Raw genomic sequence first — 12,267 nt, 5'->3', positions numbered from 1 at the left:
ACATTACAGCCTTACCAACACGACAAGTTTCTTACAATTACAATAACTGTATCAAACCTGTTCATTTAGATACAAAGAGGACTTCATATCTGATCACAACCATCTTCACATACTTCACACACCCTTACCAATACAATGAGACTCTCGCTCTCAAAGCTGCTCATAGCCAGATGCCATACATATGTTGTCTTTTTGAAACAGAGAAATATCTATATCTGCTTATAGATAAACCCATTTAATCAACATATATTTAACTTTATTAAGACATGATCAATGATCACTTCTGACTACTTGGCATAGGGGCATACAAAGCTGCTTATAAAGACATCCTGAATTGATCGAATGCTCAAGTAAAAGAGATGCGACAAAATCAGACACAATATTGTCATTTGCTTTTAACTCATTACGAAAGCATTGTAATATTTTATTGAATGACACTCCCCGCGCTATATGGTACAAAACGTAAACACAGTAATGTCTAGATACTTTGCTAAATGTGTCCTGAATCTGAATGGATTGAAAAGAATATAGTTCACTGTTTCTATTTAAGAAGGTTACAAACTCGTCAGGAAATAAAACACTTGTCGGTGAACACCCGTAACTGTCAAAGAATATTGCCTTCTTATCATCCCAAAGTACAATCAATATACAATGTCTCCCACTTTGACCGGAACTGTCTGTATTCACAATGTAGGCAGCGTGTCTCTGGGTCACTCTATATGCCGGTAGCAAATCACACAGAAACACACCAGCAAATATGCATTCTGTATAACGATCAGACTTCAACAGGTTTGTGAGATGGAAGTTATCCATAATTAGATGTAATCAAATAATACTTCTCTTCTGTGGTTGATTTGAAGTATAGTTGTGTTGAGGGCATATATTATCATATTTACAGTATGCGGGTTAGGTAGCGCAAACCGCACTTCAGCATGCAGGTTACTTGATTTAACGAGCGAGAAACGACCACCAGGCTTTTGATTTGGTGATAAATCAAATGCAAACAATGTGAACCCGGCCATAAATTCTTCACGATCTATCGCCAGAGCATGATGAGATTTAAAACGACCAGAAACATGCGTCAAAGACATAAATTCGTGGATGGCTAAAGCATCATTGAAATTAGGTTGGAAAGGGCGGGCTGGAATCTGTTGGCCACCCAGGTAAAGCGCTACATGGCTTACATTGTAATAGTGAAAGCACAATGCGTTTTTATTGTACGACCCGTTAAAGGCTTCATTCTCTACAAAGCCCAATATAACAGTTTTTGGAATTTGTCCCAAGAAGAGGTTCTCGTGGTTTGTAATTCGCGTGCCGGCTGGAATACTGTATACTTTCATGCAGGCCCTATCAATAGTGTATTTGGCTGTCGCGGATAGTAGGTCCTGACTGTGACCTAAACGTACAGCTGGAGAGACTTGCACTCTCTTCACATAGAGAGACGCTTGTAAGATCTTCACTTTTTACGGTTCCGCATCACCAGACATCAAACAGAAAGTGTCCTTATTTCTCGACAACTTGATCTTGAGGTCAAGCCCATTCAGTATGAGCTTCGGTTGATTAAATACATCTCCAAAAATTGGCCCCAATAGATCCACAGGCTTAGAGTGCTCGGTTATACGCGCTCTTTTGACAAATCCAGCATTTAGACCAGCCAAGGCCCGATCATTATGATGCCCCGCACTGTCTTTATAGAACAATCCAGAGGTAAACTGAGTCGATAGTGTTTGCGAGCTGTAATTTAAGAGTTTCAATGTACGCTCTATAGCTGTAGAGGTTATCTGACTGCGAGATGAGGCGATCCCCCAGAGTGCTATCAACCTGATTAAACAATGTTGTCAGGGGGTAATTTATAAATGCAACACGCACACCGATAGCCGTATTATCTTGTTTCATGATATGGCAATTTATATACAGTAGGGTATTGTTCAGATCATAATAGTATTCACCGCTTCCCGATATGAAAAATTCCAGGGGGGCATTGTGTGACAGAGCCGCAACAGGTTGTACTTCTACAAAAAGCGATTTGTCGATACTTGTTTGCGTAGGGGGAATGACAAAAATATCCAGTTCAGATTTTGTGCACTCTACAGAAGCATCATGTACGAAAGCCATTATAGTTGATTAGAAGATGTTGTCCACAGAGTGTCTTAGGCGGGCTTTACACGCTACGATATTTCTAGCAATTGCTAGCGATATCGTATGCAAAAGCACCCGCCGCCGTCGTGCATGCGATATTGTGTGATCGCTGCCGCAGCGAACATTCTCGCTACGGCAGCGTCACATGCACTTACCTGGTCGGCGCGTCACTAAGTGGCCGGCCAATCAAAGCGGAGGGGCGGAGATGAGCGGGACGAACATCCCGCCCACCTCTTTCCTTCCTCATTGTGGGCGGGATGCAGGTAAGGTAAGGTTCCTCGCTCCTGCGGTGTCACACACAGCGATGTGTGCTGCCGCAGGAATGAGGAACAACATCTATAAACAACCATTAACAATTTTTGGTTTTAGGACGACCGCTCCATGGTGAACGATTTTCACCACTTTGGAGGATGTTTAAGGTCGTTGGTAAGTGTTACACGCTGCAATACCGTTAATGACGCCAGATGTGCGTCACTAACGACGTGACCCCGACGATAAAACATTAACGATATTGTAGCGTGTAAAGCCCCCTTTATTCTTTTCTGACAGTTTTGTCTCTTGGTGGGTTTTTTATTCATTAGCATTGGGGGCTGTGAATAGCGCACACATCTTTTTTCTTTTTTGTTGTTTTTTAGCAACATAAACTATGCCGGAGCCCTCCTGTGGGTGTGTGTTTATTCGATTCATTACAGCTGATGAGAGGGATGTGACCGCATCTTTAGCAATGATTTTGACAGCCGTCTTCACATGAGGCTTTACTATTTCCAGTCCTCTCCTGAATAATGGTATGGCTCTTCTAAAAAGGCCTCTTAAAATTCCGTCAAGACCAGCACCATACATGTACTCATCACCGCGAAAAACCTGTAATCCATGACCCGATTGCGCTATGTAATATCTGGCATAGATGGTGGGGTCACCATATACCCTCTGAGACACCATTTTTCTGTGTCAACACCTCCGCGGTCTGAGATGCAATCGAACAATACTTTTTCCGTACTTGAATTTAACAGCGGTGCCCTGATCTGATAATATAGAGATTGTCACAGAATCAAAATGTTGTTTTCAAAGGGGTACATAATTGGGTCTTGTGTACTGAATGGTGACAATTTCACTGCTCTTACCAGCTACCTGAACAGTTCTCAGAAGTTGCACGTAGCTGTCACCTACAAGCTGATGTTGAATTATATCTGTGTACACATATAATGTATAAAATCCGTCTTTTATATCTGCATACGACTTCTTCTGTTCCAGACGTGTGTAATCTACAGAGGCCTCAATAAAAGGTTGTAGGCCTAAAATACGTGATAGTTTCGGGCCTGGAGCAAATTGTATCGTTGCTGAGTCTGGCAACACTTCTCTTTACCTCATCGTATCAAAGTTTAAAACCATCGGGTGCCACCTTCAAAACATCAATACACTCATTAATGGCTCTTATGAGATCAGTAATGTTTGAATAAAATCCTGATTTCAAATAAAATTCTTTAGATATATCACCGCGGCGTGCTATAAAGAAATTTCCGTCATTCTGCTCAAACGTATACCATGTATGCGGATATTGAATCTCGGTGAGTGCAACTTCAAACGGACCAGAAAGCTGTACAGGTTTTGCCAATTTGATGGTATAATTTGATATCGTGTTTTCGGGGTACATTTTAGAAGAAGCATTACACAGTAGTGTTTATATAAAATGAGCCCTCCTCCATGATTTATACGTCCGTCAGCTGGTCTTCTGTAATCCAAATGTTAAATGTTGTTGTTAGGCCAGCCATTTCACTAGAAAATACGTTGACCTGCTAATATGTTTTTTTCTTAAAATCTTTTCAATTTTGTAGATGCGATGCTCATCCAAAAGTATTTTTTTATTTCTTCTTTATAAAATGAACCACTGATTTCTTTTCCGTTTAAATCAGCAATTTTATAGAGGGGTTTTTTAAATTTGGTGTTGATGGCCGTAATAACAAATATTTCATCCGTGTACGTTTGTTCATACCCCTTAATGAAGATACCTTTATATCATGACACTCTCACATGACCACCGATTTTTAAAGACGGTTTAATAGGCTTAGCACTGACTCTAGAAGCGTAAATATTTTTCCAGATTTGTACAAGTAAAATATATCTTTGTACCGTGTTAGCCAGTAGGGATAAAAAAATTGTTTAAAAGAACTGAGAGTCCTCAGTGGTTGATACCTTTTAATGGCTAACTGAAAAGATGGTAATAATTGCAAGCTTTCGAGACTACTCAGGTCTCTTCATCAGGCATGGTATAACACAAAATCTGAAGAGTCACATATTTATACACAACAGGACTGTCCTGTTGTGTATAAATATGTGACTCTTCAGATTTTGTGTTATACCATGCCTGATGAAGAGACCTGAGTAGTCTCGAAAGCTTGCAATTATTACCATCTTTCCAGATTTGTAGTGAGTTACGCTTTGTCACATCAACAGGTCTACATCGAATTGTAGTATGATAGCTATGATTATAGCTATTACACCAGATCAGGTAAAATTTCAATATACCGAAGGCCCGATTCACACGTCAGTGAAAAACACTGATGTTCTTCACTGACGTGTAAAACACGCACATGTTCCTCCATGTTCCGTGATTCACGGCACACGTGGGTTGTCCATGTGCACTCCGTGATTGCATATGGACATTACTCAACTGCCTTCGCTCCTGCTGTCCATGGTGCTGAACTCATCGGCTCTCCAGCGTCCGCCCACCGCTCTCAGCAGCTACTTCCTGGTCAGCTATTCCTGCTCTCATGAATATTCATGAGCCAGGCAGGAGCTGCCGAGAGCGGAGGCTGCACAGCGAATCACAGGCAAGGTAAGTTGAAAATATTTAATATTTAATATGTCCATGATTTTCTGGTACGTGTTTCACGGATTACACACGGATCACACCATAGTGTGGTTCGTGGGTCATCAGTGATGCCAGAAAAAAACGGGCTTGTCTCCGTGCAGAATCACGGCTACGGGTGTACGCTGCACGGAGACACATTCAGCGAAAAATCACTGATGTGTGAGCAGACCCATTGATTATAATGGGTCTGCGTATGTCAGTGATTCTGGTACGTATAAAAAAAAAAAGCACATACGTACCAGAATCACTGACGTGTGAAGGGGGCCTAAAGGTGTTATGTTTCATGAGATCGCGCCACATTTGTGTTTTTAATGTACGATTAAATCGCTCTACCAAGGCTGCTTTTGCAATATTGCTTGTAAAAAATTGATGAATTTTATATATTTTACATACTACTTTTGTATGTATCTCTTTCTTGTTTAAGATGACACTTTATGGACTGCAGTGTTTCCGATGTATTTTTACGTGCTATGAGTGATGATGTTGGTGCTGATGCGGGTGCAGCGGTGGTAACTGATGCTAATACTAGTCTGTGAGCAAGCGGGACTAATTTACAGCAGACTATGTGCGGTAAGCTGCATATATAGCTATATATTTATATATGTGTGGTGGAGTAAATACTAATTCATTATGTATCTGTCGGGTTTGCTTTGAATATTTTTTTTATATTATTTCTTCCTTTCTTAAGATGACTTTATGGATTTTGATCTTGACCCTCTGTTATTAAGCGCCATGGAGTGTGATGCAACATGACTGTGGCAGGGGCACGGACTGGTGCTAATTCTAGTGCTGCTACAAGCAATATTAATTTACTACAGGCTATCGCCGGTAAGTTGTGTATGTATATGTGTGTATATATATATGTGTATATATGTATGTGTGTGTGTGTGTATGTGTATATATATATATATATATATATATATACATACATACTAAATTTTATACAGATGTTTTGCATCCGGACTACGGGACTGGCACCCATCAGACTCCTACACCAGATAAAAAACGTGGCACGCCACTACACCTGATCCCAGCGAATAGAAAATGTAATCAGTACTCAGTAATGGTCGTGGGCAAAAGAAATGAATTTTTGCCACAGACTAATGGTTATACATTTTATACATAGACCATAAACTGATGTGGAAGAAAAGCTTATTTTCAAAAGAAAATACACCCACCTCCCCTAGGAAAGCAAGTATTCCCACAACAGCAGCTGCTGCTGCAGCAACTAATATGGTGACATCAACTATCACTTCACCCCCTCACAGCTGTAAGTATATATTTAGATATTTGTATACAGTCTTTATACATACAATCTTCACATTGTTTCACATGTTTATGACACAACTATAACTCTCTTTTCTTTTAGCTACACACGCTGTCCAGAAAAAAACAGCTAGTGCGGTTCTACAACCTCTAGCGGAGCATGATGCTAACAGTACTACAGTGCGAGTCGAAGTAGACGCGACTAACTGGAGTGTGTGAACACATCCTCTATCACCGCTTTGTGTGGAAGGACAAGAAGGAAGCGCTGTGCCAGCCAAACATCGTGAAAAGACATGTCCAATACAGATGCCCCGTAAATTCGAGCAACGCTTAATCAAGACCGCAACAACACCATAACCCACAATAACACAGAGCACAACCACGATTGACCTGATACAAGCAGAATGTGTTGCGCCAACAACACAGAGCATACCAACAACTCGCAAGACTCAAGCGGATCGGGAAGCACTCGATAGAGAAATCGACCAGTTAGCTGATGGTAAGACTGTGCGTCATGATTTTAATATTGTGAAGCCCTTGAAGAGGCGACGTTCAGGACATAGTAAAAGTAAAAAAACAAAAACTTAACGCAGCGGAAACATGCATAGGTTCCATTGGTTGGTACGGAGAAGAAATTAAAATGGCGGCAGAGTACGTTGAATACAGAAATGTACGTTGCCAGATTTTTTTCTGTGATACCTATGATAGGTTATTATCAGCACCCCCAACACGTGAAAATGTTGCCGAGCTACATGCTTTCACAAAGCAGTATGGAGATGTACCATCTGATGATTCAAATAAATCGATGTGACTAAAAATTGTTGGATATGGAATGCATAAATAGCCTAAAATTATGTTACATAGGTCTAATAGGTCTAGAGTTATAAAACGAGCTGTAAAGCTATTAATGAATGCTAGACACTCACTAGCGGTGAGAAGGTGCAAAGAGGCCACAATAACTACACAAGATCCACAGGCCCCGATAAACCACCCGAACCAGTCTTTACCATCCCAAAATATAGCTGTAGATGACAGCAACATTGCGTTTCCAAGTTCACAAAGTGACTCACATATTGAAACACATGCTGAAAATGTACATGACCATGTTGGCACTGGTGATGTTGCTGATAATGCTGAAGGTAGTAATGTACAGGGCATTAATGCTAGTGGCAACAATGTATGGGTCACTGGTAATCCTGTCGTTTTACACTATTTTTATCACCATGAAAGACAGCTCCGCAATTTCAACACACGCATGCATAGCGGTTATTTTAAATTTGTAAATTTAGAGTGAAATACATTCATTTGTAGAGGCCCTGAATGTTGTCCATGATTCCATTCAATCATTACTGGACAGAATCATCAGAGACATTGAGCCTGGTGACTTTATTCAGTTAAGACTGGAAGGCGGTGACACCTTAGACTCTATTTTCACTACAAAACAAACACGGGAGGATTTTAGTTCTGAATCATTTTTAAATTCTGTTGCTCGTGCTCTGCAAAGTAATGCAGAATGCATAGCATCCAATTCCCTGAAATTACTCGTGACAATTATTAAAAACAGACGCGGGGGTGTGAAAAGATGGTTGAAATCTATAGCGAGCAGCCAGATCATTAAACAAAAGAGATGCTGGCTGTACGACTTTAACAACTACAGCACAAATCTGTGTTTTGCTGTTAGCGTGTGCACTGATGGCTGACACACTCAGTGACGTCGTTTTATTGAGCCGCGCTAAAAGCATACACACAGCCCTGAGCATCCCCGAGAGTCAGCTAGTAAGCTTTAGCGATATTGCAGTTTTTGAGAATCATCTGGACGTCACAATTAAAGTGCTGTACTACAGTAAGGGTGATTGGCGTTACTTTCAAACAGGTAATATGTGACGCCCTGACAAAACCAGGTAGTCACAGATGACTGTACCCCCCCACCAAGGGGTACAGGAATCTCCTCCTCCTTGGGAATTAACACCACACATCACACACAGGGGAACATCAGCCACAAATCCTAGTCACCCCCCCATGACACACTGGACAAACCAGTGGGCGGGACCAGGTGGATGGGAACACCCACCTAGGGGTCTTGAGGTGACAGGGGGTGGGAACAGTCAGTCAGTGGAGTCTGGAAGCTCAGTCGGTGAAGTGTGGAGGTTGGAGTTGAGTGGAAGTGAGAGTGCAGTGGGGTCAGGGTTGGAGCCCTGGGATAACGGGAGGACCGACTAGGTGGCAGACGGCTCTGTAGGGCTATAGAAGACCACGACTTGGTCGCGGAAAACCTGAAGTGGACTGGGGCAGGGTCGTAGCTCGCCAGTACCGACGGAGGGAATCCGGTCCAGAGACCGTGCACGGGCGGGGTACCTGAACCCTAGGACGAGGCAAGCTTGAAGCCCCTTGTTAATTGACCAGCAGGACAAGGTACCAGGCCTTGTTCCCGAGGAGAGAAGCCCAGATGGGCTGCCGGTCTGCTCTAACACGGGAGACGGTGTCCGCCAAGAACCCACTGAAGTCCCACGGGTCAGCGTCTGCGGGCAACGGCTCCCTCTGAGTCCAAAGATGCAGGGGAGCGGATTTTTCCCGTTCCAAGCGGGGTTAATCCACACACTAAAAGACACAAGTGCAGGAGGAAGGGCCCCTACATTGTCAACCCCTGTTTTCGGGACCAGCACACCCCTCCAGAGGCAACCGGCATCCGGCCTTGGTTTACAGTACGTACTCTGTGTGGATCATTCATAATTGTGAGTACACCGGTGTCACCCGGTCCAACCTGCCGACAAACTCCCCAGCCCTGCTTCTTACCCACACCTGGCCCCGGGACTACAGACAACCCCTACCCGTGGAGGGGGAACCACCTTGCTGCCCCCCTACATGACCGGCCCCGGACGGCGGCCCTGAGAGACAGCGGCGGTGCCACCATCCCATCACCGCAACCCTCGGGTGGTGTCACCGACAATCTCCCCTGTAAATACCCCCTCTTTCACTATCTATGTGTGTGGATGGGCGGTTGCGCGAGCCCCAGGTCCGGTCACCACTCGAGCCCCAGACACGATCCCGGACCCAAGCGCCACTCGAGCAGCCCCGGTTGCCGCAGCAGAGGCGGCACCTGTCCGCGACAACACAAAACCTGGCGTCACGAACAGGGTTCTTACCCCATCAGTAGATGCCGTGTGCCTTGCTTTGAAATCTGTGAAACGTTCCAAAATTTTGGACTGCCACCATCTTGCCCGCCATCTTTGGCGCCAAAACAACAATAGCATCATCTTCCCCAAAAAAGGCGCGAAGCTGATGCTCCGCCCCCTTAGAACGCGGGCGGAAGCTGGTGACTCCCAAGACAGGAAGCGCAAAGGACAGTGGGTCCCGCGAGACTGCTGTTGAAAACCAAGGGGGAAAGAACGGAAAGATGTCGGCGCCCAATAGTGATGGTGGAGCCACTGCTCCCGCTGCCGTGCAGGATGACGGAGACGCAGCAGGACCCGCTCCGGTCGCAAGAGCGGCGGATCCCGCAATCCCGGCAGTCACGCAAGGCATGCCGATTACTTTGCCTTATGTGCCCAGTGCCGCCTGGATGCCCCAGTATGATGGCCGACCTGACGCCCTGCAGGTCTTCCAAAAAAAAATATGTACTGTCCTCGACATGTATGCAATGACCGGCAGGCAGCGTGCGTCCGTGGTGCTCGGACAGCTGACAGGCGCAGCCGAGCAGGAGGTTGAGAAATGGACTGATGAGGATTGGGCCTCTGTACCCACCATATTTGATAAGCTACAAGTTGCCTTCGAAACCCGTACGGAGGCGGAGCTACGAATGAACTTTTATAACTGCAAGCAGTGTCCCCAGGACAGCATCTGGGACTACGCTCTGAGACTACAAACCGCTCTGCGTACCCTAAGACTCGTTGATCCGATCAACGAGCCGGAGAGCAACAAAATGCTGGTAGAACAGTTCTTGCAGGGGCTGGGGTCGGCAGAGGACTGCAAACAGCTGCGGCTGTGGGCCCTGGAACATCCAGACATAGACTTTGCAGTTCTAAAGGACAGAGCCATAAAGGCTCTGCAGGCCCCTGAAACCAGTGACCCTACATCATCATCCTGGCCGGCAGGCACCTCCCACTTGCTGGTGAAGCCCCCTCTCCTGGCTTTACCAGCGCCTGCAGTGCCCACAGACCCCCCAGGAATTCCCAGTGATCTGACTTCCCAAGTTCAGCAGCTGAGCCAAGGACGTCGCCAGGATCCTCGACGCCATGCAGCTAAAGCCAAAGCCCAAGCCACCGGAGAAGATCCAGCTCACCGACAGCCCTGAAGACGTCCCCTGGATGCAAAGACGAAACAACAACCGGTATGGACAAACCGTTGGTTACAGGTGCAACCAGACTGGCCATTATCCCGTCGGTGCCCTTTGAACGGGCCACCCCTGAGACCAAGGGCTAATCCTTAGGAATAGACCAACAAGGCCCAGCTGATTGGTGGGAGCGGTATGTCAGAGGCTGCCCCATCATCTCCCTTACCGTGGATGGGATCCCGACGTTCCCGCTCCTGGACACCGGCTCACAGGTAACGACTACCTCAAGTACTGTACAAGTGCTACTGGTCTGATGCTGACCTTACCCCACCAGATTCTGGCCTGACTATCATTGCAGCCAATGGACTCCTTATGACCCAAGTGGGGTTCAAGGAAGTGACTCTTAAGGTGGGAAGGTTGGAGTTAGAACACCAAGGACTCATAGTGGTGCAGAAGGACCCAAGTGACCGTAACCCGAAAATGGTCGTAGGGACCAACGTAATTGAGAATTGCATGGGGGAAGCAGCTTCAGCAGCTGTCTGCAACCGCGGGAGTGGGCCGGCAGAGGGCTTTGCAACGTGAGATCTGGGCCCCTTCTGCAGCGGTAACAGGTGAACCTGTCTGGTAGAGAGACAGTGTGCGAGTGATGGATGCATCACCTCTTGTTGTGCCTCTGCGGAGTGAGATGATGATTTGGTGTAGGGCAGCTGTAGGTACCCAAGGACAGGATTATCAGGCAGTGGTGGAGCCCCTGCCTTCAGAACACTGACCCACAGTTTTGGCAGCCAGAGGGGTGATTGATGTCCGGAAGGGGAGAGTGCCCGTGAGAGTGATGAATTGCGGAGAGGAGGAGGTTAGGCTACCTAGATATGCCACTATTTCCAAGCTGTTCACAGTAGACACACATGCCATCCAAGCAGCAGCCCCCACTAAGCCTACACCCCTACCACAGTCAGTGAAGACTCACCAAGCCAGTCAGAGGAGTGGTGTGAGGAATTACATGTAGGCACTTACTCCACACCTCCACACCACAAGCAGGGGATCTACAGGGTACTGCAAGAGTACGAACAGGTCTTCAGAAAACACCCATTCGATTTTGGGAGGATCAAAGGGGTCCAGCATCACATTCCCACAGGTGCACATCCACCCATCGAGGAGAGGTATAGGCCAATACCACCTGCAAATTACCAGTGCGCCAAAGACATGTTGAGGAACATGAAGGAGGCAGGGGTAATCCGAGATAGCTGTAGCCCTGTAGCTGTAACTATAAATTGTATATGATTGATGCTAATGGTTCATGTTTCTAATTGAGGGAAGGGGTGCGTGATTATGGGGTCCTGTGTGTGGTTATGCCGGCATTGTCCTTCGTACTAGTCATGCGGGAGGGCTTCTCGTTTGAAGCTTGTGAATTTTCCGTAATCTGCACAGACGCAGTAAGGTAATTACCACAGTCTGGACTATTTTAACCCCCACGCATGCGCGGTGTGGTTCTCTCCCACGGACCTGAACTCCTGTTACCCCTCACGCATGCGCACTCCTGCTTTGCTCTGGCACTCGCTTTCTGAACCTTCACAGCTAGAATCACTATACTAAGGAATACAAATATATGGTGCACATTAACACTCCCCACCAATAACTAATATTATTTAATTCAATTAAAATTCATTATTTCAACATTCCTTTTTGTTTTTAAAACTGAAGAAATGTTCATTAATTACATTCC

The 12,267-nt window shown here is 45.5% G+C and overlaps 1 long non-coding RNA gene across 1 annotated transcript; it reads left to right on the top strand.

Annotated features, from left to right (window-relative positions):
* The first annotated feature begins 5,438 nt into the window (after positions 1–5,438).
* Positions 5,439–6,271, top strand: LOC142263453 (uncharacterized). Its single transcript, XR_012730512.1, has 3 exons — positions 5,439–5,578; positions 5,697–5,836; positions 5,956–6,271. It is a non-coding gene; the product is annotated as an uncharacterized LOC142263453 (long non-coding RNA).
* Positions 6,272–12,267: the final 5,996 nt, after the last annotated feature.

The sequence above is a fragment of the Anomaloglossus baeobatrachus genome, unplaced genomic scaffold (assembly GCF_048569485.1).
Source record: "Anomaloglossus baeobatrachus isolate aAnoBae1 unplaced genomic scaffold, aAnoBae1.hap1 Scaffold_259, whole genome shotgun sequence".
Classification (NCBI taxonomy): domain Eukaryota; kingdom Metazoa; phylum Chordata; class Amphibia; order Anura; family Aromobatidae; genus Anomaloglossus; species Anomaloglossus baeobatrachus.
Note: the sequence above shows the minus strand (reverse complement) of the source record. Positions and strands in the feature narration are given on the sequence as shown.